We start from the raw sequence: 23,385 nt of genomic DNA, 5'->3' as shown, positions 1-23,385 counted from the left end.
CAGGGAAGACTCTCGCGTGGTTAAAGCAGTGGCTGATTGGCAGGAGGCAGAGTGGGAATAAAGGGAGCCTTTTCTGGTTGGCTGCTGATGACAACTGGTGTTCCACTGGGGTCTGTGTTGGGACCACATCTTTTCATATTATATGTCAATGATTTGGATGAAGGAATTGATAGCTTTGTTGCAAAGTTTGCAGATGATATGAATATATAAATTAATTGAATGAATTAATTGACTTTATTTCTTACATCCTTCACATACATGAGGAATAAAAGTCTTTACGTTATGTCTCCATCTAAGTGTGTAATGTGCAATCATAGTAATTTATAACAAATAGAACAGTCAATATAATATAGAGTACACTCAAATCAGCGTGAATTAATCAGTCTGATGGCCTGGTGGAAGAAGCTGTCCTGGAGCCTGTTGGTTCTGGTTTTTATGCTGCGGTACCGTTTCCCGGATGGTGGCAGCTGCAATAGATTGTGGTTGGGATGACCCGGGTCCCCAATGATCCTACTGTCCCTTTTACCACACCTGTTTTTGTAAATGTCATGAACCATGGGAAGTTCACAACTACAGATGTACTGGGCTGTCCACACCACTCTCTGCAGAGGCCTGCGATTAAGGGAGGTACAGTTCCCATTCCAGGCAGTGATGCAGCCAGTCAGGATGCTCTCAATTGTGCCACTGTACAAAGTTCTTGGGATTTGGGGGCCCATACCAATCTTCCTCAACCATCTGAGGTGAAAGAGGCGCTGTTGTGCCTTTTTCACCACATAGCTGGTGTGTTCAGACCACATGAGGTCCTTGGTGATGTGGATGCCGAGGAGCTTAAAGCTGTTCACCCTCTCAACACCAGATCCATTGATGTCAATAGGGGTTAGCCCGTCACCATTCTCCTGTAATCCAAAACCAGCTCCTTTGTTTTTGCAACATTGAGAGAGAGGTTGTTTTCCTGACACCACTGTGTCAGAGAGATGACTTCTTCCCTGTAGGCCACCTCATTATTGTTTGAGATCAGGCCAATCAATGTAGTGTCGTCGGCAAATTTAATTAGCAGATTGGAGCTGTGGGTGGCAATACAGTCGTGGGTATACAGGGAGTAAAGGAGGGTACTTAGTACACAGTCCTGAAGGGCTCCTGTATTGAGAGTCAGAGGGGTGGAGGTGAGGGAGCCCAATAGAAACATAGAAAACCTACAGCACAATACAGGGTGAGCTGAGACTCGAGAGGGATCAAAGGAGCTTCACAAAAGTGATTCCAGGATTAAATGGCTTGTCGTATGGAGAGCGATGGATGGCGCTGGGCCTGTATTCACGAGAATGTAGAATTAGGGGTGACCTCTTTGAAACCTCTTAAATGGTGAAAGGTCTTGATAAAGTGGATGTGGAGAGGATGTTTCCTATAGTGGGGGAGTCTAGGACCAGAGGACACAGATAGAGCGGATGTGGAGAGGATGTTTCCTATAGTGGGAGAGTCTAGGACCAGAGGACACAGATAGAGCGGATGTGGAGAAGGTGTTTCCTATAGTGGGGGAGTCTAGGACCAGAGGACACATAGAGTGGATGTGGAGAGGGTGTTTCCTATAGTGGGGGAGTCTAGGACCAGAGGACAGAGATAGAGTGGATGTGGAGAGGATGTTTCCTGTAGTGGGGGAGTCTAGGACCAGAGGACACAGATAGAGCGGATGTGGAGAGGGTGTTTCCTATAGTGGGGGAGTCTAGGACCAGAGGACACAGATAGAGCGGATGTGGAGAGGATGTTTCCTATAGTGGGAGAGACACAGTCTCAGAACAGAAGGCGTCCTTTTAGAATGAAGATACGGAGGAATTTTTTAGCCAGAGAAGGTGAATCTGTGGTATTCTTTAACAGGCAGCTGTGGAGGCCCAGTCTTTATGTAAACTTAAGGCAGAAGTTGATAGATTCTCGATTGGTCGGGGCATGAGGGAATATGGGGAGAGGGCAGGAGATTGAGGCTGAGGGGGAAATGGATCAGCCATGATGAAATGACGGAGCAGACTCGATGGACCAAATGGCCTAATTCTGGTCCTACATCTTTGGTCTTATCGTCTAAAGTACAGATACTACCCTGAGATTCATTTTCTTACAGGCATTCAGAGCAGGAGAAAGAAGCACAATAGAATCAGTGAGAAACTCCAAAGGAAGATAGGCAAGCATCCAACAAGACAAGCTGCAAATACAAAAAAAAGTAAATAAATAATGCTGAGAACATGAGCTGTTTGCTCATCCATCATGTGCCGTGTGGAACGACCTGGACAATCATGGTCTTGTGACCATGATTGTTCTTGGCAATTTTTTCTACAGAAGTGGTTTGCCATTGCCTTCTTCTGGGCCGTGTCTTTACAAGACGGGTGACCCCAGCCATGATCAATACTCTTCAGAGATTGTCTGCCTGGCGTCAGTGGTCGCATAACCAGGACGTGTGATCGGCATCGGCTGCTCGTACGACCATCCACCTGCTCCCATGGGTCCACGTGTCCCTGATCGGGGGCTAAGCAGATGCCACACTTTGCCCGAGGGTGGCCTGAAGGAGCACCTTACACCTCCTTTGGTAGGGATGAATCTCCACCTCGCCCTCCAAATCATAGAGAATTGACTCAGACATATGGGTCAGGGTGGTGGTTGGGGGGGGGGGGGTGAATTAGCTGAAAGGAGAGAGTGCAGGATCTCTACACAGCAGCACACACAAAATGCTGGAGGAATTCAGCAGGTCTGGCAGCATCTGTGGAGAGGAGTTTCAGGCTGAGACCCTTCATTGGGACTGGAAAGGAAGGGGGAAGACACCAACATAAAAAGGTGGTGGGAGGGGAAGGAGGGTGGCTGGAGGCCAGGTAGGGAGGAACGGTCGAGGACTGGAGAGGAGGGAATATGATTACAGAGGAGAGTGAACTTTCGGAGAAAGGGAAGGCGGAGGGACAGCAGAGGTGATAGGCAAGTGAAAAGAGGTAAAAGGCCCAAGTGGGGAATAGTGGAAGAGGGAAGGGAAAGGCAACTTTTTTTAACCAAAAGGAGATCATGCTATCAGGTTGGAGGCTACCCAGATGGAATATAAGGTGTTGCTCCTCCACCCTGAGGGATGCCTTGTCTTGGCATAAGATGGCCATGGACCGACATCTTGGAATGGGGATAGGAATTAAAATGTTTGGCCCCTAGGAAATTTCGACAGATGGACTGTGGAGAGCATTCTGACTGGTTGCATCACTGTCTGGTGTGGAGGGGCCACCGCACTGGATGGAAAAAAGCTGCAGAAAGTTGTAAATTCAGCCAGCTCCATCGTGGACTCCCCAGAGTCTAGGCCATCTTCAAGGAGTGATGCCTCAAAAAGGCCGCGTCCATCATTAAGGACCCCCATCACCCAGGACACGCCCTCTTCTCATTGCCACCATCAGGGAGGAGGAACAGAAGACTGAAGACACACACTGAACAATTCAGGAACAGCTTCTTCGTCTCTGTCATCTGATTTTTCAATGGATAGTAAACCCATGAACACTACCTCACGGAGGTTAGATGGATAACAACCAGAGGTCATGGGTTAAGGGTGAAAGGTGAAGTGTCGAAGACCATAAGATCATAAGAAATAGGAGCAGAATTAGGCCATCTGGCCTATCGAGTCTGCTCCGCCATTCAATCATGGCTGATCCTTTTTTCCTTCCTCGACCCAGTTCCCTGCCTTCTTCCCGTAACCTTTCATGCCATGTCCAATCAACAACCTATCAGTCTCTGCCTTAAATACACTCAATGACCTGGCCTCCACAAGCTGCATGTGGCAACAAATTCCACAAATTCACCAGCCTTTGGCTAAAGACATTTCTCCACATCTCTCTTTTGAAAAGGCGGCCCTCTATCCTGAGGCTGTGCCCTCTTACTCTAGACTCTCCTACCATGGGAAACATCCTTTCCACATCTACTGTGTCAAGGTCTTTCACCATTTGAAAGGTTTCAATGAGATCCCCCCCCCCCCCCATCCTTCTAAATTCCAGTGAATATAGACCCAGAGGTATCAAACATTCCTCGTATGATAAACCTTACATTCCTGGAATCATCCTTGTGAACCTCCTCTGGACTCTCCAATGCCAGCACATCTTTTCTAAGATGAGGGGCCCAAAACTGTTCACAATACTCAAGGTGAGGCCTCACCAGTGTCTTATAAAGCCTCAGCTTCACATCTTTGCTCCTGTATTCTGGACCTCTTGATATGAATGCTAACTTTGCATTAACCTTCCTCACCACTGACTCAAACTGCAAGTTAACCTTCAGGGTGCTCTGCACAAAGACTCTAACGTCCCTCTGCATCTCAGATTCCTGGATTTACTTCCCGTTCAGAAAAATTCTGCACATTTACTGTATTTCTACTAACAAATACATGGCCATGCATTTTCCAACATATTTCATTTGCCACTTTTTTGCCCATTCTCCTAATCTGTCTAAGTCTTTCTGCATCCTGCCTGTTTCCTCAACACTACCTGCCCCTCCTCCAATCTTCATATCATCTCCAAACTTGACAACAAAGCCATCCATTTCATCATCTAAATCATTTATAAACAGCATAAAAGGAAGTGGCCCCAACACCGATCCTTGCAAAACACCACTAATCACTGACAGCCAACCAGACAAAGATCCTTTCATTCCCAGTCGCTACCTCCTAACAATCAGCCAATGCTCTAACCATGTTAGTAAATTTCCTGTTATACCATGGGCTCTTAACTTGGTAAGCAGCCTCCTGTGTGGCACCTTGTCAAAGGCCTTCCACCGCATCTCCTTTATCTATCCTACTTGTAAACTCAGAATCAAGTTTGTTATCACCGACATGTGACATGAAATTTGTTAACTTAGCAGCAGCTGTTTAACGCAATACATAATCTGATGTTGGCGCGTGGCCTAGTGGGCAAAGCATCAGACTAGTAACCTGAAGGTCACTGGTTCGAGCCTCAGCTGAGGCAACGTGTTTGTGTCCTTGAGCAAGGCCCTTAACAACACATTGCTCTGCGACGTCACCGGTGCCAAGCTGCATGGGTCCTAGTGCCCTTCCCTTGGACAACATCGGTGGCGTGGAGAGGGGAAGGCCTGCAGCTTGGGCAACTGCCGGTCTCCCATACAACCCCGCCCAGGCCTGCGCCCTGGAAACTCCAGGTGCAGATCCATGGTCTCTCGAGACCGACGGATGCCACCACAATCTGGCAGAGAGAGAGAGAGAAAAAAAAAATAAAATAAAACATAATAAATAAACAAGTAAATTGATTACGTGTATTGAATAGATTTTTAAAAATGTGCAAAAAACAGAAATACTGTATATTAAGAAAAGTGAGGTAGTGTCCAAAGCTTCAACGTCCATTTAGGAATTGGATGGCAGAGGGGTAGAAGCTGTTCCTGAATCGCTGAGTGTGTGCCTTCAGGCTTCTGTACCTCCTCCCTGATGGTAACAGTGAGAAAAGAGCATACCCTGGGTGCTGAAGGTCCTTAATAATGAATGCTGCCTCAAAGAATTCCACCAGGTTCGTCAGGCAGGATTTTCCCAGAAGGAAACCATGCAAACCATGTGTCACCAAGTACTCCATCACCTCATCCTTATCAATTGTCCCTAACATCTTCCCAACCACTGAGGCCAGGCTAATTAGTCTGTAATTTCGTTTAGTAAACACAAAGTACACTGCAGATGCTGTGGTCAAATCAAGACGTACAAAAAAGCTAGATGAACTCAGCAGGATGAGTGAGTGGGGGAGAGGGGGATGAAGTGAGACACTGGGAGGTGACTGGTGAGACCAGGTGAGGGGGAAGGTGGGTGGGTGGGGGAGAGGGGGGATGAAGTGAGACACTGGGAGGTGACTGGTGAGACCAGGTGAGGGGGAAGGTGGGTGGGTGAGGGAGGAGGGGATGAAGTGAGACACTGGGAGGTGATAGGTGAGACCAGGTGAGGGGGAAGGTGGGTGGGTGGGGGAGAGGGGAGAAGTAGAGACTGGGAGGTGATAGGTGAGACCAGGTGAGGGGGAAGGTGGGTGGGTGGGGGAGAGGGGGGATGAAGTGAGAGACTGGGAGGTGATAGGTGAGACCAGGTGAGGGGGAAGGTGGGTGGGTGGGGGAGAGGGGGGAATGAAGTGAGACACTGGGAGGTGATCGGTGAGACAGGGTGAGGGGGAAGGTTGGTGGGTTGGGGAGAGGGGGGATGAAGTGAGACACTGGGAGGTGATAGGTGAGACCAGGTGAGGGGGAAGGTGGGTGGGTGGGGGAGAAGGGGGATGAAGTGAGACACTGGGAGGTGATGGGTGAGACCAGGTGAGGGGGAAGGTGGGTGGGTGGGGGAGAGGGAGGATGAAGTGAGACACTGGGAGGTGACAGGTGAGGCTAGGTGAGGGGGAAGGTGGGTGGGTGGGGGAGAGGGGGGAATGAAGTGAGACACTGGGAGGTGATCGGTGAGACAGGGTGAGGGGGAAGGTGGGTGGGTTGGGGAGAGGGGGGATGAAGTGAGACACTGGGAGGTGATAGGTGAGACCAGGTGAGGGGGAAGGTGGGTGAGTGTGTGGGGGAGAGGGGGGATGAAGTGAGACACTGGGAGGTGATAGGTGAGACCAGGTGAGGGGGAAGGTGGGTGGGTTGGGGAGAGGGGGGATGAAGTGAGACACTGGGAGGTGATAGGTGAGACCAGGTGAGGGGAAAGGTGGGTGAGTGGGGGAGAGGGGGATGAAGTGAGACACTGGGAGGTGATAGGTGAGACAGGGTGAGGGGGAAGGTGGGTGGGTGGGGGAGAGGGGGATGAAGTGAGACACTGGGAGGTGATGGGTGAGACCAGGTGAGGGGGAAGGTGGGTGAGTGGGGGAGAGGGGGATGAAGTGAGACACTGGGAGGTGATAGGTGAGACAGGGTGAGGGGGAAGGTGGGTGGGTGGGGGAGAGGGGGATGAAGTGAGACACTGGGAGGTGATAGGTGAGACCAGGTGAGGGGGAAGGTGGGTGAGTGGGGGAGAGGGGGATGAAGTGAGACACTGGGAGGTGATGGGTGAGACCGGGTGAGGAGGAAGGTGGGTGTTGGGGGAGAGGGGGATGAAGTGAGACACTGGGAGATGATGGGTGAGACAGGGTGAGGGGGAAGGTGGGTGGAGGGGAGGGGGGATGAAGTGAGACACTGGGAGATGATGGGTGAGACAGGGTGAGGGGGAAGGTGGGTGGGTCGGGGGGAGGGGGGATGAAGTGAGACACTGGGAGGTGACAGGTGAGACCAGGTGAGGGGGAAGGTGGGTGGGTGGGGGAGAGGGGGGGTTGAAGTGAGACACTGGGAGGTGATAGGTGAGACCGGGTGAGGGGGAAGGTGGGTGGGTGGGGGAGAGGTGTGGGATGAAGTGAGACACTGGGAGATGATAGGTGAGACCAGGTGAGGAGGAAGGTGGGTGAGTGGGGGAGAGGGGGATGAAGTGAGACACTGGGAGGTGATAGGTGAGACCAGGTGAGGGGGAAGGTGGGTGAGTGTGTGGGGGAGAGGGGGGATGAAGTGAGACACTGGGAGGTGATAGGTGAGACCAGGTGAGGGGGAAGGTGGGTGAGTGGGGGAGAGGGGGATGAAGTGAGACACTGGGAGGTGATGGGTGAGACCGGGTGAGGGGGAAGGTGGGTGTTGGGGGAGAGGGGGATGAAGTGAGACACGGGGAGATGATAGGTGAGACAGGGTGAGGGGGAAGGTGGGTGGGTGGGGAGAGGGGGATGAAGTGAGACACTGGGAGGTGATAGGTGAGACCAGTTGAGGGGAAGGTGGGTGGATGGGGGTGATGAAGTGAGACACTGGGAGGTGATAGATGAGACCAGGTGTGGGGAAGGTGGGTGGGTGGGGGAGAGGGGGGATGAAGTGAGACACTGGGAGGTGATAGGTGAGACCAGGTGAGGGGGAAGGTGGGTGGGGGTGAGGGGGAATGAAGTGAGACACTGGGAGGTGACAGGTAGAAGAAGCAAAGGGCTGAGAAGAAGGAATCTGATAGACAGGGACAGGGGACCATGAGGAATGGCAAAGAGGAGGGGAACCAGCGGGAGATGATGGTAGATGAGGAGAAGAGTAGGAGGTGTGAACGGAACTAGAACGGGGATTGGAAGAAGAGAGCAGGAGGGAGACGGAGAAATTACTGAGAGCTGGAGAAATTGTTGTTCATGCCGACATATTGGAGTCAACCCAGTCGGAATATGAAGTCTTGCTCCTGCAATCTGAGAGTTTAACTCTGGAGTTTGGGAAAATTTCCTCATCCAGGAAGGAAAGTGAGAAGTGTCAGTAATGGTCTACATATGAGACAGCAAGTGGACCTGAGGTTGCCAACACCAGCTCAGCCACAGGAGAAATGGGGTGGTAAACACTATCCTGCATTAAATAACAACAGCACAGTGTTTACCACAGGCACTCGCCTCACCTCCTCATGCGAGTATGGGGTCCTGGGAGAACGAACAGGAATACACAGGCCAAGTCTGAATCAGGGACCTTCCAAATTCAGTGGCCAGTCGTGAGCACAAATGGACAACAGGTAGTGACGTGGTTTCATGGACACCTTCCAGGACTCCCTGTGTGAATGTACGAATCAAAAAGAGCAAGTCCACTGACCCAGAAGGACATACATTGGTGAGAGATGGTTAACCCTATGTAGACATGGGCTTTGACCACCGTACACTTGGTGCGTTTCTCCTTGGAGACAGACAAAGGAGAAACTCAGCACATTATCACAAACACAAGAGATTCTGCAGATGCTGGAAATCCAGAGCAACACACACAAAACGCTGGAGGAACTCAGCAAATCAGGCAGCACCTATGGAGGGGAATAAGCTGGGCTGTACACGAGGAGGCTGGAAGGAAATAACAGAGGAGTGGTGGAGTTAGTGGGTGGAGGTGTTGATCAGACTCACTGCTTGGGGAAAGTAACTGTTTTTGAGTCTGGTGGTCCTGGTGTGGATGCTATGTAGCCTCCTCCCTGATGTGTGTGGGACAAACAGATCTATAAACTTTGTCAGTCTACACTGTCCACCACACCAGTCTTCATGGAAACTTATTAACCCACCCATCTACATTTTCATCTCGGTCATTTATATACATCACTAACAGCAGAGATCCCAGTACAGACCCCTGTGGAACTCCACTGGCCACAGCCTATGGACTCACTTTCAAGGACTCTACATCTCATGCAGGGTGGAGGTACATCTCTACCAAAGGAGATGTAAGGCCCGCCTTCCCTCCGCTAGCCTGCAGGTCGCCCTTGGGCAAGGGGTAGCACCTGCTTAGCCCCCTATCAGGGTCGTGTGAAGCCATGGGAGCAGGTGGTGGATGGTTGTATGAGCAGCAGGTGCAGATCACAAGACCTGTTTCTGCGACCACTTGACACCAGGCAGACAATCTCTGAAGGGTATTGTTAATGGCTGGGGTCACCCATCTTGTAAAGACTCTGCCCAGAAGAAGACAATGGCAAACCACTTCTGTCTGAAAAATTTGCCGAGAACAATTATGATCACGGAAAACCAATGATCGTCCATGTCAGACCACACCGCACATAATGAACGAGCAAACAGCTCTTGTTTCAAGTATTGTTTATTTACTTCTCTTTTGTATTTGTGTAGTCTGTCTTCTCTTGTACATTGGTCGTTTGTCAGTCTATGTTTGTGTGTAGTTTTTCATTGATTATTTTGTATTTCTTTGTTCCACTGCGAATGCCTGTAAGAAAATGAACCTCAGGGTCTGATATGGTGACATCTACATACTTTGATAATAAATTTACTTTGAACTTTGGTTTGAATACTGGACCTCCTCTTCGTGAAAGAGATGGGCCGGGTTACTGAAGTAGCAGCTGGGGATACTTTGGATTCAGTGACCACAATTCCATTGTTTTTAAAATGGTTGTGGAAAAAGATAGAACACAAGTCGCCACGATAGCGACACTAATGCAGCTCGGGGGGGGGGTCAAAGTTCAGAGTTCATTCCAACGTCCTCTGTAAAGATGTCCTTACTCGTGGATGTCTGGCTTTCCTCCAAATGCTCTGGTTTCCTCCCACTGTCCAAAGATGTGCCAGTGAGTAGGTTCAAAGTTCAAAGTAAATTTATTATCAAAGTTCATACATATCACCATATACAAACCCGGAATTTATTTTCTTGTGGGCATACTTAATACATTCATATTAGAAAGATAATCACATAGAATCAGTGAAAGACGACACCAACTTGTGCAAAGGACAACAAACTGTGCAAATTCAAAAAGAAAGAAACAATAATAATAAATAAATAAGCAATAAGTATCGAGAACATGAGATGAAGACACCTTCAAAGTGAGTCCATGGGTTGTGGGAACATTTTAGTAATGGGTCAAGTGAAGTTATCCCCTCTGGTTCAAGAGCCTGATGGTTGAGGGGTAATAACTGTTCCTGAACCTGGTGGTGCGAGTCCTGAGGCTCCCGTACCTTCTTCCTGATGGCAGCAGAGAGACGAGAGCATGTCCTGGGTGGTGGGGTGCTGCTTTCCTGTGACAGCACCCCAGGTATATGTGCTCAATGGTGGGGGAGGGCTGTACCCGTAATGGACTGCCGAATCTACAACCTTTTGTAGGATTTTCCATGCAAGGGAATTGATATTTCCATACCAGGCCGCGATGCAGCCAGTCAATATACTCTCCACTACACATCTGTAGAAGTTTGTCAAAATTTTAGATGTCATGCCGAATCTTTGCAAACTCCTGAGGAAGTAGAGACACTGCTGTACTTTCTTCATAATTACACTGACTGCTGGGCCCAGGACAGGTTCTGTGAAACATTAACACTGAGGAATTTGAAGTTGCTAATCCTCTCCATCTCTGACTGGCTTCCTCCTCCTGAAGTTAATAATCAGCTCCCTGGTCTTGCTGACATTGAGTGAGAGGTTGTTGTGTGTTCAGTCAGATTTTCAGTCTCCCTCCTATACGGTGATTCATCTCCTTTGCTTGGTCAATGAGAGTGGTGTCATCAGCAAACTTGAATATGGTCCTTGTAAATGGTGCTGTGACTAGGCTCGATCAGACGTGTGCTGCTGGGCGGTGCCGTCTGTTGGGCCGGACTGTCTGGTTTTGGGCTTTGTCTCTGGCTCATTGAGGTCATTGTGCAGGGTCAGGCTGGGCTCGACTGCGTGACTCTGTTTAAAGAATAATGATCAGAATCGGCCTGTCAAAAGCCCTGGGGCAGCGTGTTCCTGTGTGGGTGAGGGGAAGATATACCAAGCTCTTGGTAAACACACTCCTTACACACACACACACACACACACACACACACACACACACACACACACACACACACACACACACACACACACACACACACATTCTGCTGAGTGAGCACACTTCAATGTCTCCCTCCCCGCTCAGAGTATTCTAATAACACTGGACAACAAAGATTTTGCTTCCTGAATATTTTTGGGTGTATGTTACGGACTTTGGGCTGCTGATCATGAAAATCACCGTGGAATTTCCCTGTCACACACCATTTTTCAAAAATCACCTGTATTTGTCATAATTCAAGGCAATTAAAGTAAGCCCACAATGTAAGCAGAGGCGTTTTTGATCTTGTCCAGGCATGTCCAGGGAGGGTTGATGCTGCATAACAGGACAGGTTTCAGAAAGGTTATAATTTCCGTGAAGGATTTCAATATTGGAGACAGATGTTTCCCAGAATAACTGATGCCAAGATTCAGGAAAGCATTTTTGTTGGTCCGCAGGTCATCAGTTTCCAGGCAGTTTGAAGAGGTTCTCGTGGGACTGGAGAAAATCATATGGAAGGCATTCGAAAACGTTGTTGAAAATTTTCTTGGCAACTTCGGAGCACCAAACTACGTGCAGCTGGTTGGCAACATGTTTCAAGCGTACAAATAAAAACCATGAAGTGAAACATGTCACTAAAGATTCACTTTCTGCATTCCCATTTAGGCTTCTTCCCTACAGATCTTGGTGCTGTCAGTGACGAGCACGGTGAAAGGTTTCACCAGGACATTGCAATCATGGAGAAACGGTATCAGGGCAACTGGAATCCATCAATGCTGGCTGATTATTGCTGGACACATAAGCGAGAAGCCTCAGACACTGAGTACAAATGAAAATCATCAACAAAACATTTTTAGTCTAGTTGAACTATTGCAAAGCATCAGCACTGTTGTGCAATTAAACGCATTATATTCAATAAAAGTTGATTTCTACATGAAACAAGTAGTCTGAAATAATATTTGTGTTCAGCTTGTGTTTTTGATAGAAACAAAAATAATTATCGAAGCAGGCAAAACTTTTGAAACAATTTGTTGTCCAGTGTAATGATTTCTGAAGGCTTGGTTTTATGGTAACTTTCCAGACTTACACAGTGGAATATTCCATCTCTTTAGGAATGCGGATGTGTAAATGTGTATATGTGTTTGTGTACTGTATTTAAGGTTCGACACTACCGTTTATTTTGTAATATGATTGTAACCAAAAAAAAGGATCTAGGACTTTCCTGGCATATATGACAAATAAAATTCTCAGGCTTCCAGCCAGGTACAGTTATCGATTAAAACTGACATTTCGATAACAAGCTCTGCCATCTTCATCAGGGATGATGCCTGGGCATGTCTACTCCAGTGGTATTTATACCCCCATTTTCTATCCCTCCTGATTGGTTAGTCCTCATCAGAACCATAGAACATTGCAGCACAGAAACAGGGCTTTTAGTGCCATTGAAGTCCATCCTTTGGCCATTGTGCTACTGCTGATCTTCGCTTAGTTCACAGCGTACGTGGGTCAAAGGTGTCCTAGGGCTCTGGTCAGCTGGCAGTTACAGGATTCTCTGTGAATGTGGAGCTAGACAGGTGGAAACATGCATCAACAGGCAGAGGAGGTGTATCCGTTTGGATTTCCGGGAGTAATCGACAGTAGCAGAACACTGTATTCACAATGGCCATAGAATTGACTTTGATGGCACAAAACTACTGTGCCTTGGGCACCTGGTGAAGGAAGGTATTGAAGTAAAACCAGGGGAAAAGAATTTTGACAAAAACAAAGATCTTGCTCTAAGAACTGGAATTCAATTGTTAACAAGGTGGGAGAACAGAAACCTGATTGGATGAGGACTAACCAATCAGGAAGGACAGATGACAGGTGTATAAATACCACTGGGCTAGACATGCCCAGGCATCATCCCTGATGAAGATGGCAGAGTTTGTCATTGAAACATCGGTTAAAATCGATATCTGTACCCGGCTGGGAGCCGAAGAAGAGTTTATTCATTGTACTGTAACTAGATTGTGGGGTGCATCATAGTCTGATCCACATGTCGTCTGAAGATAACTTTGTGGGTAATTAAAGATGGTGCGTCCCGGTGCCTAATAACGGGGGCTCATCACTCTCTTTGGGAGTGAGAGATCGGAGCAGCCGGGAATTCATGCTGTACAAAGTATGGAGCTGTTTACTGTGTTTTCTGGTTGATATCTTTTTGTAAATGTTGGAACTTTTCACTACTTTTTGCTAATTTTTGTAAGCGTGATGTTTGACGCACTTAATGAACATCCTTGCATGAAAGTGCTAGGCAACTCCAGACTTTCTTCTTCCCCTTTGGTCATGACGCACACATCCAAGAGAAGGAAGCACGAATCCTGTTTAGGCAATTGGCTACAGATGACCCCCCTCACCAAACATAAAAAGTTTAAGAGCCGACTGAAGAGAGAAATCAGGAGGGCAAAAAGAGAGGGTACAAGATGGATTTGTCCATCAGGGTTAAAGATAAGGGGATAAAAGGGAAGAGGTCCTGAAGAAGGGTCTTGGTCCGAAACACCAGCTCTTGTCCGTAGACACTGCCTGGCCTGCCGAGTTCCTCCAGCAATTTGAGTGTGTTGCTTTGGATTTCCAGCATCTGCAGATTTTCTCTTGTTAAAGATAATCCTAAGAGGCTCTCAGATCTTATCTGTGATGCTAATTCCAGCAAACAAACCACCAAATCAAATGGGCCAAACCAGTTCTAAAGGTGGCGGACACCTGGCCTGAGGGAGCAACCTCAGCACTGTTTTGATAATACGACTGGAGAATGTTCAGTCTACTGCTACGTGTGACAACCACGTTAACATCGAGGAACATGTGGATTCTGTGAGCAGCTACATAGAGACATGAACTGAGGATGTTACCATCATCTGGGTGAGGGAAAATCAGAAGCCATGGCCTTCTGCAGAGGTCTGTGCATGATGAGGGATCATGGTACCGCCTTTAGACTGTTGGGCATGGCAGCTCTCAGAGAAGCCAGACCCGTACTTTCCCGCTCCATCAGGAAGGCAAAATGGGAGCATTCCCGGAGTCTTGTTGACAGCGAAGCAGGTGACAGTGAATTCCAAAGAGATCTTGGTCAGTCAGGGAGATGGGCTGAGGAATGGCAAATGGATTTTAATTAGATGCGTGTGAGGTGAGGCATTTTGGACAGACAAACCAGGGTAGGACTTATACAGTGAATGGCTGGGCACTGGCGAGTGTGGAACAGAGGGACCTGAGAGTACAGGGACAGTTTGCTGAAAGTGAGCGGGTAGGTAGGTCGGCTGGTGAAGGTGTTTAGTGTTCATCAGTCAGGGTGCCGTTTAGCACAAGGGAAGTAATTTTGAAGTTATACAAGTTGGTGAGGTCATGCTTGGAGTGCTGTGTACAGTTTACGTCACCCTGTCACAGGAAAGACATTGTCGAGCTGGAGAGGTGCAGAAGAGATTTACAAGGACGCTGACTAGACTCGAGGGTGTGAGTTATAGGGGGAGGTTGGCCACACTGGATCTTTATTATTATTATTATTATTATTATTATTATTATTATTATTATTATTACACTTTATTGTCACCAAACGATTGATACTAGAGCGTACAATCATAACAGTGATATTTGTTTCTGCGCTTCGCGCTCCCTGAGAATAAGGGGTGACCTCATCGAAGTTTATAAAATCATGAGGGGTGTAGATAAGGTGGATGGTCACAGTCTTTCCCCCAGGGTCGGGGAGTCCAAAGCCAGACTGCACAGACAGAAGAGAAAAGGGGAGAGATTTAAAAGAGACCTGAGAGGAACTTCTTTACACAGAGGGCGGTGAGTACCTGGAACAAGCTGCCCGAGGAAGGGGCCAAGGTGGGTACAATTACAACAATGAAGAGGCATTTGGATAGGTAAGTGGAGGGGAGGGGCCGAACACAGGCAAATGGGACAAGCAGTGAGGATGTGGTGGTCAGTATGGGCCAGTTGGGCCCAAGGGCTTGTTTCCACACTGTATGACTCAGTGATTGGTGGAAATGGGTGCTCGATAGCATGGACCTGGTGGCCTGAATGGCCTCTTTCCCAGCTGTAGTTGTCTACATATATGGAGGAATTTAAGGTGGAGGGTTATATGGGAGGCAGGGTTTAAGGGTCGGCACAACATTGTGGCCCAAATGGCCTGTACTGTGCTGTATTGTTCTATGTTCTATGTTCGACAACTGCTAAGGATTTATGTATTAATATGGACAGACATCAAATATCCGAGCTCCTCCTGCCCTGACTAATTACGAACCTATCAACTTCCACTTTAAATATACCCAATGACGTGGCCTCCACAGCTGTCTGTGGCAATTAATTCCACAGATTCACCACCCTCTGGGTAAAGACATCCCTCCTCATCTCTGTTCTAAATAGCCATCTCTCTGGTCGGAGATGGAGTGTTGATCTGCACTCCAGCATTTTCTGTCTCTGTTTGAAACAAGAGGGATCACCTCACCTCACAGAGGGATAAAAGTGGAGACAATAAGCAATTTCAAGTTCCTGGGTGTCAATATCTCTGAGGATCTAACCTGGACTCAACATAACAATGCAGTTATAACGAAGATAAGACAGTGGCTATATTTCATTCGGAGTCTGAGGAGATTTGGTATGTCACTAAAGAGACTTGCAAATTTCTACAGATGTACTGTGGAGATCACCATCTGGTGGGGGGGTGTGTGTGGGGGGGTGTCTACAGCACAGGATCGAAATAAGCTGCAGAGAGTTGTAAACTTTGCCGGCTCCACCATGAGCACTAACCTCCGTAATTTCCAGGACATCTTCAAGGAGTGATGCCTTAAAAAGGCAGCATCCATCATTAAGGGCCCTCACCACCCAGGACATGCCCTCTTCTCGTTGCTACCGTCAGGGAGGAGGTACAGAAGCCTGAAGACACACACTCAACGATTCAGGAACAGCCGCTTCCCCCCCGCTGTCCGATTTCTGAATGGACATTGAACTCATGAACACTACCTCACTACAATTTTTATTTCAAATTTTCTGCTTATTTAATTTAACTATTTAAGATAGATATATTTACTGTCGTTCACAGTTTTTTTCTCTATTCTTATGTATTGCATTTTACTGCTGCCGCAGAGACAACAAATTTCACCAAATACGCCGCTGATATTAAACCTGATTCAGACTCTGATTCTTAACGAAGGTAGCTGGCTTTCTGAAACTGAACTTTAATTTATCCAAAACAATACACATGCAAATTCTGGAGGAACGCAGCTGGTCAGTCAGCATCTATGGAAGGAAATAAACAGTCGACATTTCGGGCCGAGATCCTTCATCAGCACTCCTAACAGACGGTCCTAGTGAAAGGTCTCGGCCTGTTCTCTCAAGGGTTTGAGGGTCACTCTTACATCTGTTAGCACTGTCTCAGAAAATCAGCGATTAAAATGAGAAAGATCAAGGGCACAGCTTTCTGTTTATGAAATCAAGGACGTTTATATAAAAAGGTGCCCGAAAAGGGTCAATAACACTGGGGTGACCCATCGACCCTGGACCATCGGAACAGCCCATGGATCACCATCACCATCATCATAAAACCATAGGACATAGGAGCAAGAGCAGACCACTCGGCCCATCGAGTCTGTTCTACCATTCCATCATGACTATTTTTTATCCCTCTCAACCCCACTCTCCTGCCTTCTTCCCATAATCTTTGACACCCTGATTAATCATGGTCTCACTTTGAGGACTCTTTCGCTTTTTATTTCATACTCCCGTTATTTATTGCTATTTATTTATATTGGTATTTGCACAGATTGTTGTTCATTGATCCTGTTTACAGTTACTGTTCGAGAGATTTGTTGAGTATGCCCACAGGAAAAGAATCTCAGGGTTGGGTGTGGTGACATGCATGTACTCTGATAATAAATTTTACTTTAATCAAGCGCAGATCACCTTTGGTTTAAATATTCCAAATAACGGCCTCCACAGTCACCTGTGGCAACAAAGTCCACAGATTCACCATCCTCTGGCTAAAGAAATTCCAGTTCAGCTCTGTTCTAAATGGATGTCCTTCAGGCTGTGTCCTCTGGTCCTACACTCCCCAATGTAGGAAGCATCCTCTCCTCATCCACTCTATCTGTGTCCTCTGGTCCTAGACTCCCCCACTATAGGAAACATCCTCTGCACATCCACTCTATCTGTGTCCTCTGGTCCTAGACTCCCCCACTACAGGAAACATCCTCTCTACATCCACTCTATCTGTGTCCTCTGGTCCTAGACCCCCACTACAGGAAACATCCTCTCCACATCCACTCTATCTGTGTCCTCTGGTCCTAGACACCCCCACTATAGGAAACATCCTCTCCACATCCACTCTATCTGTGTCCTCTGGTCCTAGACTCCCCCACTATAGGAAACATCCTCTCCACATCCACTCTATCTGTGCCCTGTGGTCCTAGACTCCCCACTGGGCCTGTCCTTTGCTTTGTGGGAGAAGCCAGGGAGTGGTGGTAGAGGGTTACCTCTCTGACTGGAAGCCTGTGACTAGTGGAGTGCCACAGGGATCAGAGCTGGGTCCATTGTTTGTCATCTATATCAATGTTCTGGATGATAATGTGGTTAACTGGATCAGCAAATCTGCAGATGATTCCATGACTGGGGGTGTCGTGGACACTGAGGAAGACTATCAAAGTTTTTAGAGAGATCTGGACCAGCTGGAGAAATGGGCTGAAAAACGGCAGATGGACTTTAATGCAGACAAGTGCGAGGTGTCAGCCAGGGTAGGTCTTACACAGGGCATTGGGGAGTGCGACAGAACAAAGGGATCAGGGAATACAGATCCATAATTCATTTAAAGTGGCTTCACAGGTAGATGGAGTCAAAAAGAAAGATTTTGGTACATTGGTCTTCATCAATCAAAATACTGAGTATAGGAACAACACACACAAAATGCTGGTGAAACCCAGCAGGCCAGGCAGCATCTATAACGAGAAGCACTGTTGATGTTTCCAGCCCAGACCCTTCGTCAGGACTAACTGAAAGGGAAAAAAAAGCCCCAATACTGAGTATAGGAGATGGGATGTTACGTTGAAGTTGTGTACGAGGTTGGTGAGGCTGAATTTGGAGGATTGTGTGTGATTTTGCTCACTTACAAACTGGAAGGATGTAAATAAAGTTGAAAGAGTTCAGAGAAAAGGACGTTGCCGGGTCTGGAGGATCTAAGTTACAAGGAAAGATTGAATAGGTTCTGACTTTATTCCTTGGAATGTAGAAGACTGAAGGGAGATTTGATAGAGGTATACAAAATTACACGGGGTACAGATAGGGTAAATGCAAACAGGCTTTTTCCACTGAGGTTGGTGGGACTGCAACCAGAGGTCATGGGTTAAGGGTAAAAGGTGAAAAGTTTGAAGGGGACAAGAGGGGAAACTTCTTCACACAGAGGGTGGTGAGAGGGTGGAACGAGCTGCCAGCTCAAGTGGTGCCTGTGAATGCGATTTCAACATTTAAGAGAAATCTGGACTGGTACATGGATGGTAGGTGTCAGAAACAAGCCACGCTCCCGAATAATGGCTTCAAGACAAATTCAAGGAAACAAAGTTTATTAATAGTTCTGCAGAGCTGGGTGCCTTCAGAGAAGGGAACCCTGAACCTTACAGGGCAGCAGGTTTTATCCTTCTTCCTTACCCCTCCCCTCCCCGACTCGGGAGGTACACAGTCTTAGATTCAGTGTTTTCCCATTCCATATTTGGAGTTGTTTTTTACACATTTCTGTAAAACAATAGTCCATACCTCAGGACTTCAATGATTACAATCTTCGCATATCTGCTTATCAGACATAATTAAATCACATTTGTTTACTGACTTTAACCCAGACATAATTAAATCACATTTGTTTTCTGCACTGACTTTTAACCTCGCACATCTTAATTTACTTCAACTCTCACAGTAGGGGTACGGAGGGGATATGCTCCCAGTTGAGGCAGTTTAAATGGTTTGGCATTCAGTCGATGGGCTGAAGGGCCTGTTTCTGTGCTGTACTTCTCTATGACTCTGTGACTCTGAAAAGGGTATTGACAAGAAATATCGCCTGTGAATGCCCATGGGGGCCCTTGACACCGTTCTGCTATGTCCTCCCCCTCCACTCTCAGAGCTGTGAAATGTCTTTTTGCACGGCTTTTTCACTTTTTAATGTATTTCGTACTGTGACATAGTTCTTTTACGTACTGCGCTGAACTGTGGCTGAAGAACAACAAATTTCAGTGATAACAAAGCGATTCAGATTCTGATGCTCCCTGGCACACTTGAAGCCAGGCCTGGTTTTAATCCCAACCACGTCTGCTCACAGACACAAACACAAAACACAAAAACCTTGCACCGACCAATCCAAGGTCTCTCGGTCACAGGATCACAGGGAGGCTGCTCGAGATCGCGGGGGGGGTGGGGGGGGGGGGAGGGGAAGCAGCTAAGAATTGCAATGTGCTGACCTAATTAAATGCACTGTTTGCACTGGTGGATGCCCACTCCAATTTCTTCTGCCATAATATCTCATCCCAGCTAGAAAGTAATTAATTATGAGCTGGCTTATTTAATAAAGGAGGAGAAATTATCCCTGGTGACCTTGGAATAGTTTCCAAAGCAACCGTGCGGCTGATTTCCATTTAAGCGCTCTGACTGGCCATTGTCTATGTCAGCCATGATGGCAGGCACTCACTGGTTTCCTGGCAACCATCAAAGTGACCAATCAGAGAGCTCTGTAGAGCAGGCAAACAGGCCCTTTGGCCAAACTCGGCCCAGCTCACCAGGCTGTGCAATTTGCCCCACTTGTTGCTGCTTGGCTCACATCCTATATGACCATAAGACATAGAATCAGAATCAGGCCATTCAGCCCATCGAGTCTGCTCCATCCTTTCATCATGGCTGATTTATTACCTCTCTCAACTCCATTCTCCTGCCTTCTCTCTGTAACTGTTGAAGCCCTGATTAATCAACAATCTATCAGCCTCTGCTTCAAATATACCCAATGACTTGTCCGCCACAGCTGAACAAGGCAACAAATTCCTCAGATTCACCACCAATTTCAAATTTCTGGGTGTCAATAACTCTAAAGATCTAACCTGGTCCCAACATATCAATACAGCCATAAAGAAGGCAAGACAGTGGCTATATTGCATTAGGCATTAGAGAAGATTTGGCTTGTCACCTAAAACACTCACAAATTTCTACAGATGTACCGAGGAGAGCATTCTGACTGGCTGCATCACCATCTGGTATGTGGGGGGGGGGGGGGGGGAGGCTATTGCACAGGGTCAAAATAAGCTGCAGAGAGTTGTAAAATTAAGTCAGCTCCAAAATGGTCACTAACCTCCGTAGTATCCAGGACATCTTCCAGGAATGATGCTTCAGAAAAGCAGCGTCCATCATTAATGACCCCCACCACCCAGGACAAGCCAACTCCTCATCAGAGAGAAGATACAGGAGCCTGAAGACACACACTCAACAATTCAGGAACAGCTTTTTCCCCTCTGCCATCTGATTTCTGAATGGACATTGAACCCATGAACACTACCTCAGTACTTTTTATTATTTCTGTTTTTGCACTACTGTTTTTAATTTAACTATTTAATATTCATATATATATATATTTACTGTAATGAATTTATTTATATTTTTCTATATTTATCATGTATTTCATTGAACTGCAGCTGCTAAGTTAACAAATTTCACAACACGTGCTGGTGATAATAAACCTGATTCTGATTCGCTGTCTCAAGAAATTCTTCCTCATCTCTTTTATAAAGGAACTTCACTCTATTCTGAGGCTGTGCCCTCTGCTCCTGGATTCTCCCACTATAGGACACATCCTCTCCACACCCACTCTATCTGTGTCCTCTGGTCTTAGACTCCCCCACTATAGGAAACATCATCTCCACATCCACTCTATCTGTGTCCTCTAGTCCTAGACTTCTTCACTGTAAGAAACATCCTCTCCACAGTGCTGGTAACATCTTTTAAAGCTGAAACCCAAAGTAAATTTATTGTCAGAGAACATAAGTGTCACCATCTACAACCCTGAGATTCATTTTCTTGCAGGCATTCACAGTAAATCCCAAGAAACACAGTCGAATCAGTGAAAGACCATCCCTAACAGGACGGGCAACAACCAGTGTGCAAAAGACAACAAGCTATACAGAGGCAAAAAAAAAATCAGCAAAAAATATCAAGAGCATGAGAGGAAGAGACCTTGAAAGTGGTTTAATATCCTATAACTGTGAATTGTACTTACTACTTCAATTCTACCCACCAAAGCTTTCCCAGTAAACTCAATTTCTCTTTTAGAGCTTTAGCTTCAAGATCACTGCTTCCAGTTTGACTCCTGTTGTTTTCTAAGTGAGCAAACAAGACAAAACTGCAGCATTCAATTCAGATGTCGGAACTCGAAATATTTCGGCATTTCTACAGAAGCAAGCTTCAGACTCTCAGGCCAACAGCACACTATCGAGCTTACGGTCAGCGACGGCCATTCCAAACTGTGTTCCGACCCCAACCACGCAGCACGAATCGACAAAAGTTCGTTAGTCGCCACAAGCCGCTCCAGGCTGCGGTGCTTCTAACTTTGCGGACACGTCCGAATGCCGACGCTTGATCCTTCCATGGCTCTTCTGAATCTGCACCCTTTTCATCAGAGTGACTGTGAAGTACGCTGGGATGCTTGCCACTGCATACCTCGTGAAAAGACTCTTCCTCCAATCCTTGCTGATGTGTCCGGTATGCAAACAGCCAAAGCAGACACCACTTTATTTTAGGAAGGCAATCTTCTCTTTGTGAACCTTTTGCTCCAGCTGAGAATGCGTTCAGTACCCATACTAACTGCACTAGTTCAGACATGCCTTTTCAACGTCTTGTCCAGCTCACGAGTGTCTAAATGATCTTCTGAATTGTTAAGGCCAAGGAGCTTGAGAATCTGCACGATTCTCAAAGTAAAGTTCATTACCAGAGTACATACAACCCAGAGATTCTTTTTCCTGCGGGAAATCTATAGAACAGTAACTGTAAACAGGATCAAAGAACAACACACTGTGCAAAAGCAATAATAAAGAGCAATAAGTATCGAGCATGAAATACCAAGATAAAAGAGTCCTTAAACAAGTGTCGTTATCCCCTTTTGTTCAAGAGCCTGATGGTTGAGGGGTGATAACTGTTCCTGAACCTGGTGGTGTCAGTCCTGAGGCTCCTGTACCTTCTACCTGGTGGCAGCAGTGGGAAGAGAGCACGGCCTGGGTGGTGGGGGTCTCTGATGCATTTTCCCACGGCAACGTCTCATGTCGATTCTAAGACTGCGTTTAAAGGTTAGTTTTATGTGTCACATACTGTGAAATGTGTTGTTTGATCAACACAGTCCGAGGATGTGCTGGGGGCAGCCGGCAAGTGTCTCCACGCATCCAACGCCAACATAGCTTGCCCACAACTCGCTAACTCTAACCCGTAGGTCTTTGAAAACTGGAGCATCCGGACGAACCTCACAGGGTCACAGGGAAACATAGAAACATAGAGCACAATACAGGCCCTTTGGCCCACTATGCTGTGCCAAACTTGTCCTTACCTGAGAAATTACTAGGGTTACATATAGCCCTCTATTTTTCTGTGCTCCATGTATCCATCCAGGAGCCTCTTAAAAGACTCTATTGTTTCCGCCTCCAAGACCGTTGCCGGCAGCCCGTTCCACGCACTCACCACTCTCTGCATAAAAAAACTTACCCTTGACATCTCCTCTGTACCTACTCCCCAGCACCTTAAATCTGTATCCTCTTGTGGCAACCATTTCAGCCCTGGGAAAAAGCCTCTGACTATACAGACGATCAATGCTTCTCATCATCTTATACGCCTCTATCAGGTCACCTCTCATCCTCTGTCGCTCCAAGGAGAAAAGGCCGAGTTCACTCAAACTATTCTCATAAGGCATGCTCCCCAATCCAGGCAACTTACTTGTAAATCTCCTCTGCACCCTTTCTATGGTTTCCACATCCTTCCTGTAGTGAGGCGACCAGAACTGAGCACAGTACTGCAAGTGGGGTCTGACCAGGGTCCTATATAGCTGCAACATTGCCTCTCAGCTCTTAAACTCAGTCCCACGATTGATGAAGGCCAATACATTGTATGCT

The 23,385-nt window shown here is 47.1% G+C and overlaps 1 protein-coding gene across 2 annotated transcripts in view; it reads right to left on the bottom strand.

The window, feature by feature from the left end:
* The window catches only part of LOC140717698 (solute carrier family 22 member 6-A-like), a 79,195-nt gene extending 57,256 nt beyond the window's left edge, over nucleotides 1–21,939 (bottom strand). For both annotated transcript variants that reach the window (XM_073031365.1, XM_073031366.1), the window contains exon 1: nucleotides 21,732–21,939. The gene's annotated coding sequence lies outside the window, so the exon portion shown is untranslated. The remainder of the gene's footprint in view (nucleotides 1–21,731) is intronic.
* Nucleotides 21,940–23,385: the final 1,446 nt, after the last annotated feature.

Source organism: Hemitrygon akajei, chromosome 28 (assembly GCF_048418815.1).
Source record: "Hemitrygon akajei chromosome 28, sHemAka1.3, whole genome shotgun sequence".
NCBI lineage: Eukaryota > Metazoa > Chordata > Chondrichthyes > Myliobatiformes > Dasyatidae > Hemitrygon > Hemitrygon akajei.
Note: the sequence above shows the minus strand (reverse complement) of the source record. Positions and strands in the feature narration are given on the sequence as shown.